Genomic DNA, 24,608 nt, shown 5'->3' with positions numbered 1-24,608 from the left:
ATTGCAGCCCCCATTATATGTTTCCAATCAATGCTATGGCTCTGAAGTTAAAGACAAGTGCAAAGCTGTGGCCTGAAGCCACAAGTACCTGTGCGAGTGTTGAGCCAAGCCAGAAAGCTCTCTACCTTTGTCTCTCTGCAAAGATCCGTCTCTCACAAAGAAGGAGTGTTGCAAAATGGCTGCCATTTCTACTGCAGGAGGAGTGCCCTTTAATTAGTGCCCCCCGCGCCCCGCAGCGACTGGGAACCATTCCCCTCCACCAGTCGCTAGGGGCGCCAGGCGCGCAATAGGCCGGCGCCACTGAATTTCCGGTTTGGGGCGCACAAAGGGCGTTGCACGATGAAATGATGTCAGGATCTGCGCGCGCAGCTGAGCACGCGCAAAGGCTTTGCACCGCCGCTAAATCTTTACTGAAGTTGGGGAGCGGCGCAGATCGCGCAGCGCCCGGCCGCTAGCCGCCTAGCGCCCCACATCTCCTCCTCCTAAGGCGCTAGCAGCTGGCGCAAACAACTGAATTTCTAGGCCATGGTGTTTACATGCCAGCTACTAATTTGCAAGTTAGCAGCTATACTGAATTAGTTGAGACTATCTAAATGCACCAAACTTTAAGCTATATATTTAATTCTGCTTTGCAGCAAAATGATTCATACTTTAATAGTGCAGCCCAGTGGGACAATGCATTGGTTTGTAAAAAAAAATGCATCACATGAGTTTAAGATGAATTTGTAGGATCCATTCCCAAAATGGCAAAATCCTGATTTGAGATATTCAAAGTCAAGGTGAGATGTTTTAAAAAAAAGACTTGCATTTATATAGCACCTTTCACGACCTCAGGACTTCCCAAAGCATTCACAGCCAATGAAATACTTTTGAAGTGTAGTCACTGTTGTAATGTAGGAAACACGGCAGCCATGTTGCACACAGCAAGCTCCCACAAACAGCAATGAGATACTGACTAGATAATTTGTTTGAAGTGTTGGTTGAGGGATACATATTGGCCAGGACACCTGGGCGAACTCCCCTGCTCTTCTTCAAAATAGTGCCATGGGATCTTTTGCGTCCACTTGAGGGGACAGACGGGGCCTCGGTTTAACATCTCATTTGAAAGGTGGCACCACCAACGGTGCAGCATTACCTATGTAGCTCACTGGAGTGTCAGCCTAGATTTGTGTGCTCAAGTGTCTGGAGTAGGATTTGAACCCACAATCTTCTGACTCAGAGGCGAGAGTGGTACCAACTCAGCCACATCTGACACACACGAGTACTATCGGAGGGTGAGTCAGCTAAAACTGCTGTCAGTGACTTTCAAGCAGACTACAGAACTTCGGCAGGGCTGTGGAGCAGTTTGCCCTCCTATGTACACACTTTACTAGAAAATGGTATTTAGCAGAATGTGAACATAAACAGTGGAGACCCTTGTAGGTTTCTTGTCATGAAAGTTCAGAAGAATCACTGCAGGTTATAGTTACAAAAATACTCATTAAGGCTCATCAATTTTAAACACTGTGGCAATAGAGATATGAGCCGGGAAATTAATGAGTCAACTTATTCTCAGAATACCTAACGTGATCGTGTCAAATTTCTCTCACCTTTAATGGAGCCGTTAACCCATTTATTTTAAAATTAAATGCTCATACAGTAACACGGCTCACCATCATTCCCAGGCCCAAGTAACTCTGTCCACTACCATGCCAAATAAAATTTTCAACAGGTTTATTACTTTTTACCCAGAGAGTGGTTAGAATGTGGAACTCGCCACCACGAGAAGTGGTTGAGGAGAATGGCGTAGATGCATTTAAGGGGAAGCTAGACAGGTGTATGAGGGAGAAAGGAATAGAAGGATATGATGGTAGGGTGAGATGAAGTAAATTGGGAGGAGGCTCGTGTGCAGCATAAACACTGGCACAGACCAGTTGGACCAATTAGCTTGTTTCTGTGCTGTAGATTCTATGTAACGTTTTATGGTACTTTACAATAAATTTTGCGATTAATTTCAAAAACTGAAAGTAACTGTACCCCATGTTGAAGGTAAAAGAAGAAACATTTGCCTTTAATGTACTTAAAAATAATAAATTAGAACTTTTCAGCTACCAAATGTTTTTCAGCATGTATATTTCATTCATAACTGTACAAAATTGATACTTATAACGTCTAAAGGAGACCAACAGCAGGATCAGCCCCAGGCAGATCAGGTTGGCCCTGGGGTACTCTGGGCTCTTTCGCCTGCACAGGTACGCACACCTCAACATCTGCAGAGAGGTAGCAAACCTCACACTGGCAGACGTTGTTGGTGGAGGCTCCTTCCCCAATAACAGCTGTATCAGCAGGCCTCCCACTGGCATCACTATAAGATGTGAATGCTTGTCTAACCATTGTGCTGGGTGGTTCTTCAGAAGTTTTGGTATTGCATGAATGAAAACCTGTCAGGGTGATCAGGAGTCAGCATTGCCTGTTTTGTCACACTTTCCCAAGATGTCACTAACCATTTCTGTGAACCTTGGGAAACCTATCTGGGAATGACTGTGGTGATCTCCTTTCTTAGAGTCTGGATCAGCAAAGGGAGGATGCCAAGCTCTGGTATCTGCTTTAAAGACAGTAGCAACCACCATGCAGCACTGAGCTTGCAGATGTGCAAGGACAGTAACAGTCAGCTTTGGCATGAAACTTGGCTGCACTTTCTTGCAGGCATGTGGCAATGCTGACCTATGGGATGGTGCTGTAGAGTGGCACAGAGGAAAATCCTTCATGTAAGCCTCTGATGCAGCCACCAAAGTGCTGGGCTACACTATCACTTGTCTGCTGATTCATGCCTGCATCTACGGGTCTCTTTCCCTTCATCCCGGACTGTCACTTGTTAATCCTATGCCCTTTCAGCCTTGCTGATTGGTTGAGATAACTTTTAACGCTCTCCAGGAGTTTCTAAATTTTTGTCTCCCTTGTTGTGACATTCCCTTTTAATTGTTCCCATCCCTTTAAACTTGAGCCATCCATCTTCTACCAGTGCTTTCATAACAGTTTGTCCCTGGAAGTATGAAGCATTATATGAGCAAGTAACGTTAGACAGGAAAGTTGCAAGCTATTAGCACTTAGGATTCTGGCAGGTCTTAAAGCTGTGCAAATTAGAATAGAACTGAGTAGAATAGAGTAAATAAGGAGACTGTTTACACTGGCAGGAGGGTTGATAACCAGAGGACACACAGATTTAAGGTAATTTGCAAAAGAACCAGAGAGAAGATGAGGAGAAATTTTAAGCAGCAATTTGATATGACCCAGAATGTTCTGTCTGAAAGGCTGGTGGGAGCAGATGAAATAGTAACTTTCAAAAGAAAATTGGATAAATACTTGAAAAGGAAATAAATTGCAGGGTTATAGGGAAAGAACAGGGGATTGGGACTAATTGGATAGCTCTTACAATGGGCCGAATGGCCTTCTTCTGTACTGTAATATTCTATGATTCTTTGAATGAAGAACAGAAACAAAAAACGCACAAAATGAAGAAAGAAAAAAATTGAAGGAATGAACCAAAAAGGAAAAGAAAGGAAGAATTGCCTGAAGTCAATAAAATTAGGGTGACCGATAAAAATACAAAATGCGAATAACGAAGAAAAATTTAAAAATGGAATGACAGAAGTAAAACATAGAACAACAAAAAATAGCAAGGTTGGTACTGGGGTTGGCTTATGACAAGAGCTTGCATTTGTAATCATCTGTGAGCTAATCTGTATCAAAAGAGGGAGGTGATGATGCAGAAAGTGAAGGAAATTTGGAAGGTTGTCACCCTGGATCACTGTACCATTTTCTAGCAGCCAGTTCAGGAGCAGCACTGGTGGAACCCTGGGTGTAAAAGGAAAGGAAAGGACGTGCATTTATATAGCGCCATTCACAACCTCAGGATGTCCCAAAGCACTTTATAGCCAATGAAGTACTTTTGAAGTGTAGTCAGTGTTGTAATGTAGGGAAACGTGGCAGCCACCATTGGTGCTTGGGAAGGAAATCAAAAATAACAGTAAAAAAAGTCCTTTCCAACTCTCTATCCCTCGCTATGAAAGAAGAAATAAGTTCAATTTATATAGTGCCTTATCAACAGAGTTTGGGATGATGCTATTAGTTTCAGTATTATCTAATTTCTTTTGAGTGATGTATTTTCACTGTCACTCCACGGTCTCTAAATTATCAGACTGCTTGTCTGACATCCAGTACTGGATGAGCAGAAATTTCCTCCAACTAAATACTGGGAAGACCGAAGCCATTGGGCTCGATTTTCATTGAGGAATCGGATAGGAGGCGGGACTACAACTTTCAGGGTTGTAGTCCCGCCTCCATCGAGTTCTAGCCAACCCATGTGATTTTGACTTGATTGACCTTGTTGAGCCCACCCAGCGGGCTCAGCAGGCCAATTAAGGGCCACCCGGCAACAGGTGACATCACAGATTTGTATTTCATCTGTCAAGACCTTTTGACAGATGAAATATCAGCGTTTCACAGCAGTTTGAAGCTGTCAAACACTGACAATCTGTAACCTAAGTTAATTTCTTCCTCTCAGGCTGATTTAGAGATCTCCCTGGAACAGAAAGCTGAATGCTGCAATTTTTGACAGCTCGCAGCCATTCTGCTTTCTGTGCCGGTGAACATAAGAAATAGGAGCAGGAGTAGGCCAATCGGCCCCTCGAGCTTGCTCCGCCATTCAATAAGATCATGGCTGATCTGATCCTAACCGCCAATCTACTATCACTGAACCATCTCCTGAATCTAACAGAATTAGACACATGAAATAGGAGTAGGATCAGGCTACACGGCCCCTGGGCCCGCTCCGCTACCCACAGGGCCATGACCGATCCGAACCTAGACTCATGTCCAAATTCCTGCCCGCTCCCTGTAACCCTTTATTCCCTTTACTTCTAGGAAACTGTCTATTTCTGTTTTAAATTTATGTAATGATGTAGCTTCTACAGCTTTTTGGGGCAGCATCTTCCATGGACCTACCACCCTCTGAGTGAAGTAGTTCCTCATCTCAGTTTTGAAAGAGCAGCCCCTTATTCTAAGACTATGCCCCCTAGTTCTAGTTTCACCCATCATCGGGAACATCCTCCCCGCATCCACCCGATCCAACCCCTTCACAATCTTATATGTTTCAGTAAGATCGCCTCTCATTCTTCTGAACTCCAATGAGTAGAGTCCCAATCTACTCAACCTCTCCTCATATGTCCATCCCCTCATCCCCGGGATTAACCGAGTGAACCTTCTTTGTACTGACTCGAGAGCAAGTATGTCTTTTCTTAAGTATGGACACCAAAACTGTATGCAGTATTCCAGGTGCGGTCTCACCAATACCTTGTACAACTGAAGCAATACCTCTCTATTTTTATACTCTATCCCCCTAGCAATGAAAGCCAACATTCCATTGGCCTTCTTAATCACTTGCTGCACTTGCATACTAACCTTTTGAGTTTCGTGCACCAGGACCCCCAGATCCCTTTGTACTTCGTACTTTCCAGTTTCTTGCCATTAAGATAATAACTTGCTCTACGATTTTTCCTGCCAAAGTGCATAACCTCACACTTTCCAGTATTGTATTCCATCTGCCAAATCTCTGCCCACTTACTTAGCCTGTCTATGTCCCCTTGCAGGTTTTTTATGTCCTCCTCACTCACTACTTTCCCTCCCATCTTAGTATCGTCTGCAAACTTTGATATGTTACACTCGGTCCCCTCCTCCAAATCGTTAATATAGATTGTAAAGAGTTGGGGACCCAGCACTGACCCCTGCGGAACACCACTAGTTACTGATTGCCAGTCCGAGAATGAACCATTTATCCCAACTCTCTGCTTTCTGTTAGATAGCCAATCCTCTATCCATGCCAGAATATTACCCCCAATCCCGTGATTTTTTATCTTAAGCAATAATCTTTTGTATGGCACCTTGTCAAATGTCTTTTGGAAGTCTAAATACACTACGTCCACTGGTTCCCCTTTATCCACCCTATATGTTACTTCCTCAAAGAACTCCAGCAAATTTGTCAAACATGACTTCCCCTTCATAAAACCATGCTGACTTTGTCCTATTAAATTATGATTATCCAAATGTCCTGTTACTGTCTCCTTAATAATGGACTCCAATATTTTACCTACCACAGATGTTAGGCTAACCGGTCTATAGTTTCCAGCCTTCTGTCTACTGCCCTTTTTAAATAAGGGCGTTACATTAGCAGTTTTCCAGTCTGCCGGGACCTTTGCTGATTCCAAGGGAGTTTTGGAAAATTATTACCAATGCATCCACAATCCCTACCGCCACTTCCCTCAAGACCCTAGGATGTAAGCCATCAGGTCCAGGTGATTTATCTGCCTTGAGTCCCATTATTTTACCGAGTACCACTTCCTTAGTGATTTTGATCATGTTTAGCTCCTCCCCCCCTATAGCCCCCTGTTTGTCCAGTGTTGGGATATTCTTAGTGTCTTCTACTGTAAAGACTGATACAAAATATTCATTCAGTGTTTTTACCATCTCCATATTTCCCACCATTAATTTCCCGGTCTCATCCTCTAAGGGATCAACATTTACTTTAGCCACCCTTTTTCTTTTTATATAACTATAAAAACTCCTACTATCTGTTTTTATATTTTTTGCTAATTTACTTTCATAATCTATCTTCCTTTTCTTAATCAATCTTTTTGTTACTTTTTGCTGTCTTTTAAAGTTTTCCCAATCCTCTATCCTCCCACTAGATTTGGCTACCTTATATGCCCTTGTTTTTAGTCGAATACTATCCTTAATTTCTTTACTTAGCCACGGATGGCTGTCTTTTCTTTTACACCCTTTTCTTCTCAGTGGAATATATATTTTTTGGAAGTTGTAAAATAACTCCTTAAATGTACACCACTGATCATGTATCGTCTTACTCCCGAGACCTGAAGGAAGGAAAGCTGTAAAGGTTAGTAGAACTTCTTTAAACACTTTACACACACCAAACACACTTACCTTTGCACTCATGCACCCATCACTCACCTGAACACCAGACATCTCGACCCCTCCAAGCCCTTCATCCCGACGGTCTGCCTCCTCTAACTTGGCGTGGTTTGGAGCCATCGGGAATCCCACACTTCAACATTAAAAATAGGGATTAGGCTAAAAACTGCCTGTCAACTACCTGTTAACAGGCAGTTAATTGGCACTAATCCCCTTCCCACCTCGGGGAGGCAGGTCCCAGTGCGGGTCGGGTACCCGCCTCCTTTGAAACTGGCATGGAGGTGGGTTGGGTGCGGAATGGGTTCGGGACCCCCAATTTCGGGATTTTACCCCCCCACATGCCTCTAATCCCGCCTCCATGGCCCAATGAAAATCCTGCCCATTGTCTTTGGTCCCAGTCACAAACTCCGTTCCCTATCCATTGACTCCACCGCTCTCTCTGGTAACTGTCTGAGGCTGAACTGGACTGTTTACAACCTTGGTGTTATATTTGACCCGAGATGAACTCCCGGCCTTGTATATGTGCCATCACTAAGACCGTCTAATTCCACCTTCATAACATCGCCCGACTCTGCCCCTGTCTCAGCTCATCTGCTGCTGAAACCCTCATCCATGCCCTTGTTACCTCTGGACTTGGCTATTCCAATGCACTCCTGGCCGGCCTCACACATTCTACCCCCCATAAACTTGAGGTTATCCAAAACCCTGCTGCCTGTGTCCGAACTCGGACCAAGTCCCGTTCACCCATCACCCCTACGTTTGCTGACCTACACTGGCTCCCGGTTAAGCAACACCTCGATTTTAAAATTCTCATCCTTGTTTTCAAATCCCTCATGGCCTCACCCCATCCTATCTCTGTAATCTCCTCCAGCCTCACAAACCTCCGAGATATCTGCACTTCTCTAATTCTGGCCTCTTGAGCATCCCTGATTTTAATCGCTTAACCATTGGTGGTCGTGCCTTCAACTTCCAAGGCCCTAAGCTCTGGAATTTCCTCCCTAAATCTCTCCACCTCTCTTTCCTCCTTTAAGACGCTCCTTAAAACCTACCTCTTTGACCAAGCTTTTTGTCATCTGCCCCAATATTTCCTTATGTGGCTCGGTGTCAAATTTTGTTTAATAACATTTCTGTGAAGCACCTTGGGACGTTTTACTAATTTAAAAGTGCTATATAAGTACAAGTTGTTGTTGTTGTTATTTAGAAAGACATGGTCTGCTGAAAGCCAAGGCCTTCATTAAAAGCTGATTGCTCTAGTGTACTACAACGATTAAAAATCACGAGAGTTAAAATTGTGCTGTGTCATATTAGTAATAAATGCATTAATGCAATCATATAATATGTTGTTGTCCACTATTTTAACCAAGATGTTAACCTATTTAAAATTTAAATAGATTGAAGCTTTTTTTTAAAAAAGTGGACAGACGAATTTCATACAGTGTGTTAACACAGTCACTCCTAATATATCACAGTGTGATTTCAATCCCATGGTGTGAAATCTGATCAAGAGAAGTTAATTGATTCTGGAAAGTTTATAATCTGTAATTCTACTCAATTATTTCAGTACTATTTTGTTATTGCATTCATAAAATAATTTGTTTGTACTAATTTGAACTGAATACACTTATGGAGTAGAAGAAATAGTTCTTATAAGGATAATTGTAAAATGCATTACAATTTGAATTCACTGAAACATGCTGTGAATAGATGTGTTTTAGTCAATAATAGACTAGACTATTCTAATTAAAATGACAGAACTTTCACATTTATATAGAAAATATTTACTTCAAATTAATTGTAAATGTTATAAAATCATTCTCCAAAATAATAATACACTAGTATTGGAACACAATCAGCAATTGTGCGTAATAAAGTAGCAAAAAGTTAAAGCCAGTATAACTTTAGTGTTATCCATGTATGTCAGCAGGTGTATCGATTCCTATCTGAGTAAGCTTTTAGAGTAGCTTTCAACAAGATTACTATAGAAACCAGTTACTGGGAATTTGAGAAATCTTGTAGGAAGGATATCACCACTCGAAGGTTGAGTAATGTTGAGGGTCAACCCCTTAAGGACTTTTAGGCCTCTACAGAGCACAATTTAGAATGTTTGGTTGGATTGATAGACATTGCTCTGTTCACTAATGCAACCTAAAAAAACTCACCTAATCTCACATCTAAATCTCCATCTGCATGTCAAATGTAAAATGGTGTCTGTAATAAAACTGTGTGTTCATGTTTCTCTGTACCATGTTGTAATTGCATCATTATGTTATCTGGCTTAGTAGCTTATACCTGTTAAAAAGCTATGCTTGATAGATAAGGCTTGTGGTAACTTTTGACTGTACTTGTCATTTGCACAAGTAAACCCCAGAGTGTTACTGATCCAAAAGCCAATTTCAATGCCTCATTATCTCTAACACACACACACAAAAACAGAGTATGGTTTGACTATTTTCCTGCAACACACAGCACCTGAAGATTCCTTTTCCTTTAAATTTACTTTTTGTCTACTCAACTGTCTATATTGTTCTTGTAGTCCAGCATGGACTGCTCACAAGCACGAGATTTGTATGGAGTTTATATGCCCAGTGCTCCCACCATTAGCAATTGCCAATACACAGCACAGAGTATTTACTTCAACCATTAAGTTAAACCCTTTTATTCACCTCTTGTTTTATTTTATTATTTCTGTGTGCATCACTACACAAGTATTTTCACTCCAGTTGCAGAGTATATAGGTAATAATCTACTTTGATGTAGATTGTAGATTGAAAGTAAAATGTTTCATTTGAGCTTGAGGAAGGGGAAGATTTTTGCCATGGAATGCTGTATTGTTTCAAATCCAAATGTTGCAGTAATCAAAGGGTAGAGACTCTAGTTCTGGATAGGGGTAATGGAGCAAGGGGTTGATAAAAGTCAGGGACTGATGAGCTAGAATTGAAAATAGGCCACAAGGGAAGTAGTCAAGAGGAGAAATCAAAGAAAGAGTACTGATACATTACAACAGTGACTACACTTCAAAAAGTATTTCATTGGCTGTAAAGCGCTTTGGGACATCCGGTGGTCGTGAAAGGCACTATATAAATGAAAGTCTTTTTTTTTTTTTAATAAGAACAACTGATTAGGTTTGTGTTTACTAGGGGTTACAATGTGCAGAATGAATATAGGGTATTTTTGTGATCTGTACTATACCACGTCACCAGATCTGTCAGACTATAGAATCTTTGCTTCAGCAATTCAACTGTCTACTCAATTAGGACTCTTGTGGAGGCATGGATCTGGTTCCATTGCATTTCTGCCAGTAATCATGAGTTTCTCAAAGGAGACATGAGCCACGCGTGCAAGGGATAGCCCTTTTCACCAAGCATCCAGCCTCTGACTTGATATACGGGGTCAAAGATTGGGGGGGAGGGGGGGGGATGCAGGACTGGCACAGTATGAAGGCATCACTACGATGCCAGGACAGCAGGCACAGACTTGTGTATATTATGCGCTGTTGGCTGTCATACCACAATTGGACATTCAGAGAGTGGAAGCCCTTGTGATTCCAGGGTCTTTCAAGGGAGCTCGTAAGACAATGTGAAAGAAAGACAGACTTGCATTTATATAACGTCTTTCACAACTTCAGGATGTCCCAAAGTGCTTCACAGTCAATTAAGTGCTTTTGAAGTGTAGTCATTGATGTAATATAGGAAACACTGCAGCCAATTTGCGTACAGCAAGGTCCCACAAACAGCAATGTGATAATGACAAGATAATCTGTTTCAGTGGTGCTGGATGAGCGATAAATATTGGCCAGGACTCCGGGTGAATGCCCCTGCTCTTTTTGAATAGTGCCACAGGATGTTTTACGTACACCTAAGGGGACAGATGGGGCCTCGGTTTAACGTCTCATCCGAAAGACGGCACCTGTGCAGCACTCCCTACAACCCTTGCGAAGAATGGCAGCGGCCACTCTAACGTCCTAACACATGGGACTCGGTGGCCACCATTTTGTTGAGGGCTTTAGCGCTGCCAATAGCAGCACTGGCCCTGGAAATGCAAATATGGAGAGCGTGATGTCAGTCGGCATGCAACGGCAACTTAACGCCATGCTCTCTGAACTCTGATCTTAGTACTGAATTTAGCACCGAGTCCTAAGCTCGCTCTGAAAAGCGAGCATGCAGCAGAATGACAGAGGCACTGTCAGCACTTCTTAAAAAGGGACACACACAAGTTTCAGGTATGTTTGCATTTAAGCTTTCGGACTGGATTTTTAAAAATTTTATTTAAGTAGTGGCTTGGTGCATTACATGTTAAAAGTTTTTTTTTAAATTGTACAGGGAGTGCTGCTGGATGTTTGCAAGGCCTCAGATGGTAAAGGAAGGCCTCTGAGAAGACAGAAAATGCTAGAAATACTCAGCAGGTCAGGCAGAATCCATGGAGAAACAGAAACAGAGTTCACGTCTCAGGTCGAAATGCTGCCTGACCTGCTGAGTATTTCCAGCATTTTTTGCTTTTATTTCAGATTTACAGCATCCACTCACAGAAGGAAGAGGAAGACGCAGAAGAGGAGGAAGCAGAAGGAAGAATGCAACCCAGTCAGCCCCTTTCTGGCTGGGATATCTGGGATAGAATCATCCGCCTGTGGTACCAGTGACCACAACCCAAATTCTGCTAAGGGAAATAGCTCCTTCCCCTCCACTATCTCAGCCCCTCATAATTTTATACACTTCATTTAAGTCTCCCCTCAGCCTCCTCTGCTCCAAAGAAAACAACTCCAGCCTATCCAATCTTTCCTCATAGCTAAAATTCCCCAGTCCTGGCAACATCATCGTAAATCTTCTCTGTACCCTCTCTAGTGCAATCACATCTTTCTGGTAATGTGGTGAGCAGAACTGTATGTAGTACTCTAGCTGTTGCCTAACTAGTGTTTTATACATATCAAGCATAACCTCCCTGCTCTTATATTCTATGCCTCAGCAAATAAAGGAAAGTATTTTGTATGCCTTCTTAACCACCTTATCTAACTGTCCTGCTACCTTCAGGGATCTGTGGACACACACTCCAAGGTCCCTCTGCAGCTCTATACTTTTCAGTATCCTACCATTTATTGTGTGTTTCCTTGCCTTGGTAGCCCTCCCCAAATGCATTACCTCACACTTCTCCGGATTGAATTCCATTTATCACTTCTGCCCAGCTGACCAGTCCATCGATAAAGCAGTCCACAGCTTTCTTCCTCACTCTCAACCACATGGCCAATTTTTGAATCATCTGCAAACTTCTTAATTGTGCCCCCTACATTGAAATCTACATCATTGATATATACCACAAAAAGCAAGGGACCGAGTACTGAGCACTGTGGAACCCCACTGGAAACAGCCTTCCAGTCACAAAAACATCCGTCAACCATTACCCTTTGCTTCCTGCCACTGAGTCAATTTTGGATCCAACTTGCCACTTTCCCTTGGATGTCGAGGGCTTTTACTTTTCTGACCAGTCTGCAGGGTGGATGAGCAAACTGACCACAGCACCATGGTACAGGAGTGAAAAGGAATGTTGTCATGGTAGGGGATAGTATAGTCAGGGGGATAGATAATGTTCTCTGCAGCCGCAACCGGGAGTACTGAAGGCTGTGTTGCCAAAATCATAGGGCTGGATTTTTCCAGCCCTGGGGAGGTGGGTTTGGAGGTGGACTGCCAGGAAAATGGTAGAATCTGGGGACGGGTACCCATCCTGCCCCCAACCCGCCTCCATGACATCTTCCCAGGAGGCGGGTAGCCATCCCGCACCGGGTCCCATCTCCTGGAGGTGGGAAGGGGATTACAGCCACTTAACTGCCAGTTAACAGGTAGTTAACAGGCAGTTAAGAGGATTATCCCCATTTTTCCACCAGAGGCGCGGGCTTCCCGATGTCAGGAAACCCGCCAGGGTCACCGAGGTGAGCAGTGGGTCTGCGGGGGTCGGAGGGGTGCAAAAGTGCACTGTGGAGGTAAGTGATGGGTGCAAGTGTGGAGAGGTGAGTATGTGAGGTGAATGAAAAGTGATAGAAAATGTTTACTTGCCTTTGTTTCTTCCTGCAGGCTTCAACAGTTGGGGATGCGGAGACTCGCATCTCACCGGCAGAGATGACAGATGGCCGCTGCATTCTCCAATGCAACAGCCATCTGATTTCTGCTCACAAGAGGTTTGATGAGCCTTGAATACAAGGTCTCATCAAACAACAGAGAATGTCAATGTTTGACAGCTTCACAGAGCTGTCAAACGATGACAATTCATCTGTCAACATTTTTTGACAGATGAAACATCAGACGCTGAAGTTCTAGGTTATTGGCTTCCCCTTAATTGGCCTGCTAAGCCCACTAGGCAGGCTTAACAAGGTCAATCAAGGGAAAATCGCGTAGGTTGGCAAGAAGTTCATGGAGGGGGGACTAAAACCCGACAAGCAGCAGTCCCTCCTCCAAAGCTCCCCCATTGGCAAAATCACCCTCATAGAATAGAATCATAGAATGGTGACAGCACAGAAGGAAGCCATTCGGCCCATCGAGCCCGCGCCAGCTCTCTGCAAGAGCACCTCAGCTATTCCCACGCCCCGCCCTTTCCCCATAACCCTACAATTTATTTTCCTTCAGATATTATCCAATTCCCTTTTGAAAGCCACAATTGAATCTGCCTCCACCAGCCTTTCAGACAGTGAATTCCAGATCCTAACCACTCATTGCATAAAAAAGTTTTTTTTCATGTCGCCTTTGGTTCTTCTGCCAATCACCTTAAATCAGTGTCTTCTGGTTCTCGAACCTTTCGCCAATGGGAACAGTTTCTCTCTAGCTACTCTGTCTTGACCCCTCATCATTTTGAACACCTCTATCAAATCTCCTCTCCACCTTCTCTGCTCTAAGGAGAACAACCCCAGCTTCTCCAGTCTATCCTCGTAACTGAAGTCCCTCATCCCTGGAACCATTCTTATAAATCTTTTCTGCACCCTCTCTAAGGCCTTCACATCCTCCCTAAAGTGTGGTGCCCAGAATTGAACACAATACTACAGTCGAGGCCAAACTAATGTTTTATAAAGGTTCATCATAACTTCCTTGTTAGCAGGCCCCAAAACAATAGCTACAGCATTGGACAACATGTAATAGGAGCTTGTAACAAAGGTAATACAATAATCATGGGGGACTTTAATCTTCATATAGACTGGGAAAATTGTAATGTATATACCTTTAAGGGGGGAACTACTTTTTTACAGCTCATGCATACTGTAGTACCGGCAGTGACCACACCTGTATATAGCACTGAGTAGTAATCTGTACAGTTCAGTTCCAGAGAGAGCCACGTTGAGTAAACACCTGTTGTACCGTTCTCCTGCAGTCTGTGTCTTACTACTGACGGACACAACATTGGCGACGAGGCAAATTCGATCCTACCTGCAACTCTGCATCACCTCCCAGGGATTCGTTCCTGGAGACCAGTAGATTGGAGGTCAAGGCCAGAGACACGGGCATCGACCACGGGCAACCGCCCAGTCATCCAGCAGAGACTCGAGCATTGCGGGGGAGGCTGTTGAGAGCCAGGCTTCACTTTCCAGTCGCGGTGGTCCAGCGAAACGGGCTGGCAACAGGTAGTGCGCAGACACTTCCCGGACAGCGGCAGGCTAGAGCCCGACTGAGCGGCACAGCAAAGGGCCGAGCAGCGTTGATGGGAGAGAGAGAGAGAGAGGGCAGAGCGCACAGGGCGCAGCCGGTGTTCAGGGGCCGAGCAGCGTCGAGGAGAGGGAGAGAGACGCGCAGCAATCCGCGAAGCGCCGCCATTGCAACGAGGACCGCTGAGAGCGGCGTTGGCAGCAGCAGGGGAGGAAGGAAAGCGCGGGAGATGCCATTTTAAACCACACCCAAAATGCCGACGAGTGGCAGTATCACCGCATTTGACAATGAAGTCGAAGATTGGACTACATATGTCGAACGAATAGAGGTATACTGCAAGGCAAATGAGGTGTCAGATGACAAGAAAGCGCCGGTATTGTTAAATTTAATGGGTGCAAAGACGTATGGATTATTACGAAATCTAGTAACCCCAGCGAAGCCAGTGGAAGAGAGTTTTGGAGACACAGTGACGATACGACAGGAACATTTAAACCCCACACCGCTGCTGATAGCAGAAAGATTCAAGTTTCACAAACGGAACCAGCATAAGGATGAAAGCAATGCTGAATATTTAACAGAACTGCGCAAACTATCGAAACACTGCCAGTTTGGAACGGGACTGGCAGATACCTTAAGGGACAAGTTTGTGTGTGGGCGTCAAAGTGAAGGAACCCAGAAATGGCTTTTATCTGAAAAGGACCTTACGCTGGACAAGGCTTTCAGCATTGGGGTATCATATGAAGCAGCAGCGCGGGGCGCTGCAAAGATACAACAGAGACCGCAAGAATATGGCACAAACGAAATGTCATACAGAACAGAGAAGTGCTAGCGCTGCGGCAGAACAACACACGACCACAATGATTGCTGGTTCAAAGACAAAGTGTGCAGACAGTGTGGAAAAGTAGGACACAGCACGAGTCTGCAGGTCGGGAAAAAAACCCAGCAATAAGAAATCTACAAAAGAAAAGTACAAGAAGGTACATGAGGTGACGGAGAATAGTTCAGACGAACAAAAGAGTGATACCGACTCCGAAAGCAGGGAGCTGAGTTGTCTGAAACTACATAATGTGATCAAAACGGAGGATCACCGAACCACTTGGGTCACTCTCAAGATAGCAGGAGTCCAGGTAAAAATGGAATTGGACACAGGATCAGCCCTAACAGTCATAAACCGACGGGACTACGAGCGGCTATTCTCACACATACCCTTGAGAGACACAAAAATTATTTTGAAGACGTACACGGGGCAAAAAGTCTACCCCAAAGGAAAAATAAGGGTGGCCGTTATATATAACGGTAAGGAAACACCAAAACTAGACCTGTATGTATTGCAAGATGGAGGACCACCATTACCGGGACGTGAAGGGATCCGGAAAATACAGCTGGATTGGCATTCCATACAAGCACTGACTGTGGCTGCCAAAATGGATGACGACGTCACACCTGGGCGACTGTCAAAGATCCTAACCGACGTGCAAGAAGTGTTCCAGCAAGGACTCGGAACACTAAAAGGCATGACAGCAACAATTAAAATCGAAGAAAATGCAAGCCCAAAATTTTTTAGGCCAGACCGGTACCTTATGCGATCCGCCCAGCTGTGGAAGCAGAGCTGGAGAGTTTGGAACGTTCAGGAGTACTGTCCAAAGTAGACTGGAGCGAGTGGGCTACACCCATCGTCCCGGTGATGAAAAAGTCGTTGAGCAGCACACCTGGGGAACCAAGGAAGGTTCGCATCTGTGGGGACTTTAAGGTAACAGTGAACCCAGTCCTTCACACCGTGCAATATCCATTTCCGCGGATTAAAGATATTTTCGCCTTGCTATCTGGAGGGAAAGGCTTCACTAAGATTGATCTGGCCCAGGCGTATCTGCAAATGGAGGTAGAAGAAGCATCAAAAAAATACCTCACAATCAACACCCATAAAGGTCTCTACCAATACAACCGGCTGGAATTCGGGGTAGCATCAGCTCCGGCTATTTGGCAAAGGGCAATGGAACAAGTCCTGCAAGGGATCCCAGGGACCCAGTGTTATTTGGACGACATCCTGGTCACGGGCGAAAATGACAGTGATCACCTCGCCAACCTGGAGCAGGTGCTCACTAGATTGAAGGAATATGGGCTCCGAGCTAACCGCCACAAATGCGAGTTTTTAAAAAAACAGATCTCGTATTGTGGCCACGTTATCGATAAAGAGGGGTTACATAAGTCCCCAGAAAAGATTGAGGCAGTAGTCAAGGCTCCAGCACCGGAAAACGTGTCACAACTGAGGTCGTTCCTCGGGCTGGTAAACTACTACCATAAGTTCCTGCCAAATTTGTCTACGATACTACACCCACTGAACGCCCTACTGCAAACTGGGGTGCCATGGAAGTGGAGTGACGAATGTAAACGAGCTTTCCAGAAGAGCAAAACACTAATCACATCGAAAGAGGTACTGGCCCATTTCAACCCAGCACTACCAATTCGGTTGGCGTGTGATGCATCACCCTACGGCATTGGAGCGGTGCTGTCGCACAAATTCTCGGACGGCTCAGAGAGGCCAATAGCCTTTGCGTCACGATCACTAACCTCAGCCGAGCGTTACTACGCCCAGATTGACAGGGAGGCCCTCAGTCTAGTGTGGGGAGTGAAAAAGTTCAATCACTATCTGCACGGGCAGAAATTCACCTTGCTGACTGACCACCAGCCTCTTGTCTCCATTTTTAATCCGAAGAAGGGCGTTCCGGTGATGACTGCGCAACGACTACAAAGATGGTCACTCTTTCTAGGGGCGCACCACTATGAGATTGAATATAAGGGCACGAAACAGCATGGAAATGCTGATGGGCTATCACGCCTGCCACTGCCTATAGCGGAGGAAGCACCAGCAGTGGATCCTGTCGAAATATTTCATTCGACTATAGTTGAATATCTACCGGTAACTAACGCACGTATAGAACAGGAGACCTGCAATGACCCGACACTGTCTCGGGTATATGATTTGACGGTGAAGGGATGGCCAGCACATGGCGACTCACTGTTGATAGCATTCTCGACAAGAAGAGAACAGCTGTCAGTGTGCCGGGGGACCTTGATGTGTGGATCCCGAGTGGTAATTCCACCCAAGTTGAGGGATAGAGTGCTCAATGAGCTCCATGAGGGTCATCTGGGAGGGGTAAAAATGAAAAGCCTTGCCAGGGCTTATGTGTGGTGGCCGGGAATCGATAAACAAATCGAGGACCTGACCAAGAGCTGCTCAGGATGCCAGAAAGTCCAAAATGCACCACCACATGCCCCTCTACACCCATGGGAGTGGCCCTCATCTCCATGGCAACGGGTGCATATTGATTTTGTTGGTCCATTCATGGACTCAATGTTTTTAATAGCCGTGGATGCGCACTCGAAATGGCCTGAGGTCATCAAAATATCCTCCACCACCACGGAGAAAACTATTGCAGTCCTACGGACCATTTTTGCCAGGAATGGCTTGCCAGAACAGATTTGCTCCGATAACGGACCACAGTTTGTGTCCGAAGAGTTCCGAAGGTTTATGAAGAAGAATGGGGTAAGGCATTACACATCCGCCCCGTATCATCCAGCCGCAAATGGATTGGCTGAGAGGTTCGTACAAACCTTTAAGAAGGCAATAAAGGCTATGTACAATGACAACATTCCGCTGCAGCACAAGGTGGACAAGTTCCTGTTCGCCTACCGGAATGCGACACATGCAGTCACCAACCAGGCCCCGGCCATGATGTTCTTTAACCGAAGGTTAAGATCTCGCCTGGATTTGCTCAGACCAAACGTACGAAGAGATGTTGAGAGTAAGCAATTCCAGCACATCCATGAGAAGCCAACAAGGAGCTTCAATGTAGGGCCACCAGTCTTGGCCCGCGACTACCGAACAGAAAAATGGCAGCCAGGAACGATATGCACACGGCAGGGCCCACTAACGTACACAGTGAATGTTGGGGAGAACATCGTGAGATGCCATGCTGACCAGATCCTTGAGTCACAGGAACAAGTCAACCCCATGCCTCGCCCATATGTACCTGGTGAGGAACCCAACGTACAGGTCGCATCTACCCCAGAAACAGTAGCATCGGAAGCTGATGACCCAACCGACGACAGGGTGCCAGAATCGCCTCTGCACTACGAGCGAGACACTCGGGAAAGGCGCTATCCAGAAAGGATCAGGAAGCCTCCCCAAAGACTGAATATATAAATGGACTATTTTCAGCTAACGTTGTATGTTAAAAGTGTTAATTGTAATTAGTTTGATATTTAATTGTTAAATGAGTGTTATGGTAATGTTAATCTAAATTGTAATGTATATACCTTTAAGGTGGGAACTACTTTTTTTACAGCTCATGTATACTGTAGTATCGGCAGTGACCACACCTGTATATAGCACTGAGTAGTAATCTGTACAGTTCAGTTCCAGAGTGAGCCACGTTGAGTAAACACCTGTTGTACCGTTCTCCTGCAGTCTGTGTCTTACTACTGACGGACACAACAAAAATCAAATTGGCAAAGGTAGTCTGGCGGACGAATTCACGGAATGCAATTGAGACAGTTTCCTAGAACAATACTTCATGGAGCCAACCAGGCAACAGGTAATTTTAGATCTTGTACAGTATTGTGTAATGAGACATGGTTAATTAGTAATCTCATAATAAAGGATCCTCTGTGGAAGAGTGATCATAATATGATAAGTATTTCACTCTCATGCTCAATGTGGTATGGGGAGGAAGCAGGGATCGTGTACTGAATTTGGATGATCAGCCATGATTGCATTGAATGGCGGAGCAGGCTCGAGGGGCTGAATGGCCTACTCCTGCTCCTATCTTCTATGTTTCTATGTTTCTATGTGAAATTCTAAGTCCGAAACGAGAATCTTAAACTTAAATAAAGCCAATTACATCGGTATGTGTGGTGAGTTGGCTAAGGTAGATTGGAAAATTAGTTTAAAAATATGATGATAGATAAGCAGTAGCAAACATTTAAAGAAATATTCAAAAATTCTCCATAAACATAAATTCCATTGAGAAATAAAAACTTCAAGGGAATAATGATCCATCCGTGGCTAACTAAAGAAGTTAAGGTTTAGTATTAGATTAAAAGAAAAGAATGTTGCAAAAAAAAATAGAAAGCAAGAGGATTGGGAGAGCTTTAGAAACCAGCAAAGGATGACCAAAAAATTGATAAAAAAGGGAGAAAATAGAATGAGAGTAAACTAGCAAGAAATATAAAAAAAGACAGCAAGAGCTTCTACAAGTATGTAAAAAGGAAGAGAATAGCAAAAGTAAGCATTGGTTCCTTAGAGGCTGAGCCAGGAGAAATTATAATGGGGAATAAGGAAATGGCTGAGACTTTAAACAATATTTTGTATCTGTCTTCACAGTAGAAGACATAAAACGCACACCAAAATAGTGGGAAACCAAGGGGCTATTACGAATGAGGAACTTAAAGTAATTAATATCAGTACAGAAAAAGTACTTGAGAAACCAATGGGACTAAAAGCCGTGGATGCATTGGTTGTGATCTTCCAAAATTCCCTAGATTCTAGAATGGTCCTAGTGGATTGGAAGGTAACAAAATTAACCCTGCTATTCAAGAAAGAATGGAGAGAGAAAACAGGGAACTACAGGCCAGTTAGCGACATCAGTCGCTGGGAAAATGCTGCCATCCATTATTAAGAAAGTGGTAACAGGGCACTTAGAAAATCATAACATGATTTTGCAGAGTCAACATGGTTTTATGAAAGGGAAATCATGTTTACCAAATTTATTAGAGTTTCTTGAAGATGTAACTAGCAGGGTAGATAAAGGGGAACCAGTGGATATAGTATATTTGGATTTCCAAAAGGCATTCGATAAGGTGCCACATAAAAGGTTGCTACACAAGATAAGGGCTCATGGGGTTGGGGGTAATATATTAGCAAGGATAGAGGATTGGTTAATCGACAGAAAAGAGAGAGTAAGGATAAATGGGTCATTTCCGGTTGGCAGGCTGTAACTAGTGGGTTGACACAAGGATCAGTGCTTGGACTTCAGCTATTTACAATCTATATTAATGACTTAGATGAAGGGAACCGAGTGCAATGTATCCAAGTTTGCTGACAATGCAAAGCTAGGCGGGAAAGTAAGCTGTGAGGAGGACATAAAAAGCCTGCAAAGGGCTTCAGACAGGTTAAGTGAATGGGCAATAAGGTGGCGGATGGAGCATAATGTGTGGAAATATAAGGCTATTCACTTTGGTAGGAAGAATAGAAAAGCAGCATATTTTTAAATGGTGAGAAACTATTAAAAGTTGATGTTCAGAGAGATTTGGGTGTCCTTGTACACGAATCACTGAAAGTTAGCATGCAAGTACAGAAAGCAATTAGGAAGGCAAATAGCATGTTGGCCTTTATTGCAAGGGAGTTGGAGTACAAGAGTAAGGAAGTCTTACTACAATTATACAGGGCTTTGGTGAGACTGCACCTAGAGTACTGTGCACAGTTTCTGTCTCCTTATCTGAGGAAGGACATACCTGCCTTAGAGGCAGTGCAACGAAGGTTCACTACATTGATCTCTGGGATGAGAGAGTTGTCCTACACGTAGACTGGGCCTATACTCATTGCAGTTTAGAAGAATGAGAGGTAATCTCGTTGAAACATGTAAGATTCTGAGGGGGGTTGACAGGGTAGATGCTGAGAGGTTGTTTCCCCTGCCTGGAATGTCTAGAACTAGGGGGCATAGTCTCAGGATAAGGGGTCAGCCATTTAAGACTGAGATGAGGAGGAATTTCTTCACTCAGAGGGTTGTGAATCTTTGGAATTATCTACCCCAAAGGACTATGGATGCTGAGTCATTGAATATATTCAAGGCTGAGAGATAGATTTTTGGACTTTAGGGGAATCAAAGGATATGGGGATCAAGCGGGAAAGTGGAGTTGAAGTCGAAGATCAGCCATGATCTTATTGAATGGCCATGGCAGGCAGGCTTGAAGGGCCATATGACCTATTCCTACTCCTAATTCTTATGTTATGTTCTTATTTCTCCCTTTTTAAACAATAGTACAACATTAGCAGTCCTCCAGTACCACAGCTGTAGCCAGAGAGAATTGGAAAATGATGGTCAGAGCCTTCGCTATTTCTTCCCTTGCCCCCTGCTTTTCTTAACAATCTGGGATACATTTTATCCAGGCCTGGAGGTTTCCACACTCCGAGGCTTTTTGCAGTATTTAGCTCTCGGTATCGGACATAAGCTTCCCTTTCTTGCCTTATTCTACCCTGTATGCTCCTTGAAATTAACCCTTTGGGACTCCCACCCTTTTTCTTTGTGGGAACGTATTTTCTTTGAACCCTCTCTATCTCCTCCTTGAATGCCTCCCAGTGCTCTGACACTGATTTACCTTCAAGTAGCTGTTTCAAGTCCACTTTTACTAAATCAAATCTCAGCTTAGTAAAATTGGCCTTTCCCCAATTGAGAACTTTTACTCCTGGTCTATCTTTGTCCTTTTCCATAACAACACTAAATCTAAGTGAATTATGATCACTACCACCAAAATGCTCTCCCACTGATACCCCTCCCACCTGCCCAGCTTCATTTCCTGAAACTAGGTCCAGAACCACCCCCTCTCTTGTGGGGCTCGCTATGTACTGGCTAAAAAAGTTCTCCTGAATGCATTTTCACTATATACTGAGGCAAAATGAATAAACAGAAATAATTGTAAACTGTACATAACTAATGGAGCCTGATGGAATGTAGAGAACTACAATCAGAGCTGATTTCAATTATCTTTAAATAAAATGCTAAGAATAAGAGCCACCCTTGGAATAAAGAAACAAATGGTATTTAAAGTCTACTTTTCTGTACAGTGTGTGAATAAGAGCACCAGGCCACAAGCAATATTAGAGTCAGCACTTAATGGAGAGCCAGAAATGATTAGTAACCTAGTGGTGGGGATCAATTAGGCACAAGTGATTTCCATATTAATGGAGATTAACCTAATAACAGTAGAACTGGAATGTCTGATTTTAAAAGAACATATTTTAATGCTGTGAGGAAGGGAATAAAAAAAGCAAATTAGGAGACTGCATTGGAAAGGAACCAGCAGTGGACTGATAACAGTCTAGAAGCTTTGGATGGGCTACTGTACTGCCACAGGCGCAGGAGAGTGAAACTTCTGCTAACCAATCTGCCCCGGCATTAAACACATTCCAAATCCCTGGGATGGGATCATTTGCATAAAAGGGGCAGGCACTTGCACTATTTATGACATTCCATGGATACCTGCCCAATAGGAGTACTGGAGAATGAAGGAAATTGGATTTCTTTGTGTAAAAACCATCATAACAACATGAACTTTGGATCTTTCTCTGAGGTAACTTTCATAGGAAATCGATGCTAGTTATATTTCAGAAATTGTTAGTTTCGCAAATATAGCATGTTCCATGCATGATAAGTCAGACATGGTACTTTGAAATATAGCCATAGCTTAATTTTTATACTCGTTAATACATTCTAAATTAGAACATGAGCATTTATTTAATTTTTATATATCCAGGAGACAACTCAAAACAACCAGCAAAAAAAAAAGCAGAAAGGCAAATTCTGCAGGAATTTTCTGTTTAAATAAACATATTTATTGTTGGGCATTTTATTCAGAACCTCCACCAATTTCTGTCCCCTGACAGAGAACTCCTTTTCTGTCCTTCCCCCAACCCAGGAATTTCAGCCCTAATGTTTTGAGAAAAATAATACAAATTGTAATTTCTATCAAAATTTCCTTCAGAGAGACTTCAAAATAGCTCCTTAACTAGAAAATCAAATGGGCCAAACAGAAAATTTTAGTAAAATTAAATATTTTTATAGATGTATTTGGTAAAGAAAGAAAAATACAAATTAGTTTAATATTTCCTTCAGTTTTATATCTCCTGCACTTGAGTATAAAAATCTTACCCTAAATAGATAGGGCAGTTGGCCCATTTGATTTTCTAGTTAAGGAGCTATTTTGAAGTCTCTCTGAAGGAAATTGTGATAGAAATTACAATTTGTATTACTTTTCTCAAAACATTAGGGCTGAAATTCCTGGGTTGGGGGAAGGACAGAAAAGGAGTTCTCTATCAGAGGACAGAAATTGAGGGCACAACCCAATTCTATCTGATTTCTACCCCATTTTCATTGTGCCCTAAATTCAGGCTGGGGGAAGTGGGTAAATTATCTGCATGCCCCCTAAGTAAAGAGGACATGTCTGGGGAGACACTGGGAGTTCCACCACATAAGTCCCCATTAGACCTGATAGAGCTCTCACTAGCTGAGAGCTGGTGAGAGTTTCATTCAGGGTCTAGTAAAGGTCACAACAGGCAAAAATCAAAGGTAATTGATCCTGAAGGGGTTTGATTACCTTTTAAATCATAGTCCTTAGCTTCTTTAGAAGTTGAAGAGAAAACATACCTCTTTATAATCTTCATCCTGTAGGAACGGTGGTTCCTATCAAAAAGACTGAGTTCGACTCAGGCAATTAAAATAATGAACTTTAATGAAACCAAACGAGTGTAAACTGGAAACTGCTGGAACACATCAATAACAGGTCTACTCTCCTTGAGGGCTCCATGAGGACTGATCCTCTGGTCAGAAGACTGACGTCATGACGTCATCACGTTCTTCCCGCCATTGGGGCATCACGTGACTAACGGCATGATGTCATCACGTTGAAACCGTGCTGTAAAGGTAACTAGACATTGTACAGTCAAACAGTGTAATTAAAGGTACAGGCACAGACAGTAACTACATTGCTGATAAAGGAATTATGTACAACTGCTCTGAGTCCTTTGGTGGCTCCGCCACATGCGCCCCCCCAGAATTGTCTTTAACAGAAAAGGTGAGGCGAGGAGGAGGCCTGATGAGCCTGTCTGATCTACCCTGGTAGAGGAAGTTGATGACCGGTGGTCGAGTTGGCAGTCGGTTGCGGCTGAGCAGGCGCGGCGGAGTTGGCAGGCGGCTTTGGTTGATCTGGTGCGGCGGCATCGGGCGGTCAGCCACGTTTGGGTGGTTGAGTGAT

At 43.7% G+C, this 24,608-nt stretch overlaps 1 protein-coding gene across 2 annotated transcripts in view; it reads right to left on the bottom strand.

The window, feature by feature from the left end:
- Positions 1 to 24,608, bottom strand: part of LOC147111767 (PC3-like endoprotease variant B) — a 780,400-nt gene that overhangs the window by 690,838 nt on the left and 64,954 nt on the right. The window lies entirely within an intron of this gene.

This window comes from Somniosus microcephalus, chromosome 10, assembly GCF_052327205.1.
Source record: "Somniosus microcephalus isolate GS21.2 chromosome 10, FLI_Smic_1.0, whole genome shotgun sequence".
Classification (NCBI taxonomy): Eukaryota; Metazoa; Chordata; class Chondrichthyes; order Squaliformes; family Somniosidae; genus Somniosus; species Somniosus microcephalus.
This window is presented reverse-complemented; position numbering and strand designations above follow the sequence as displayed.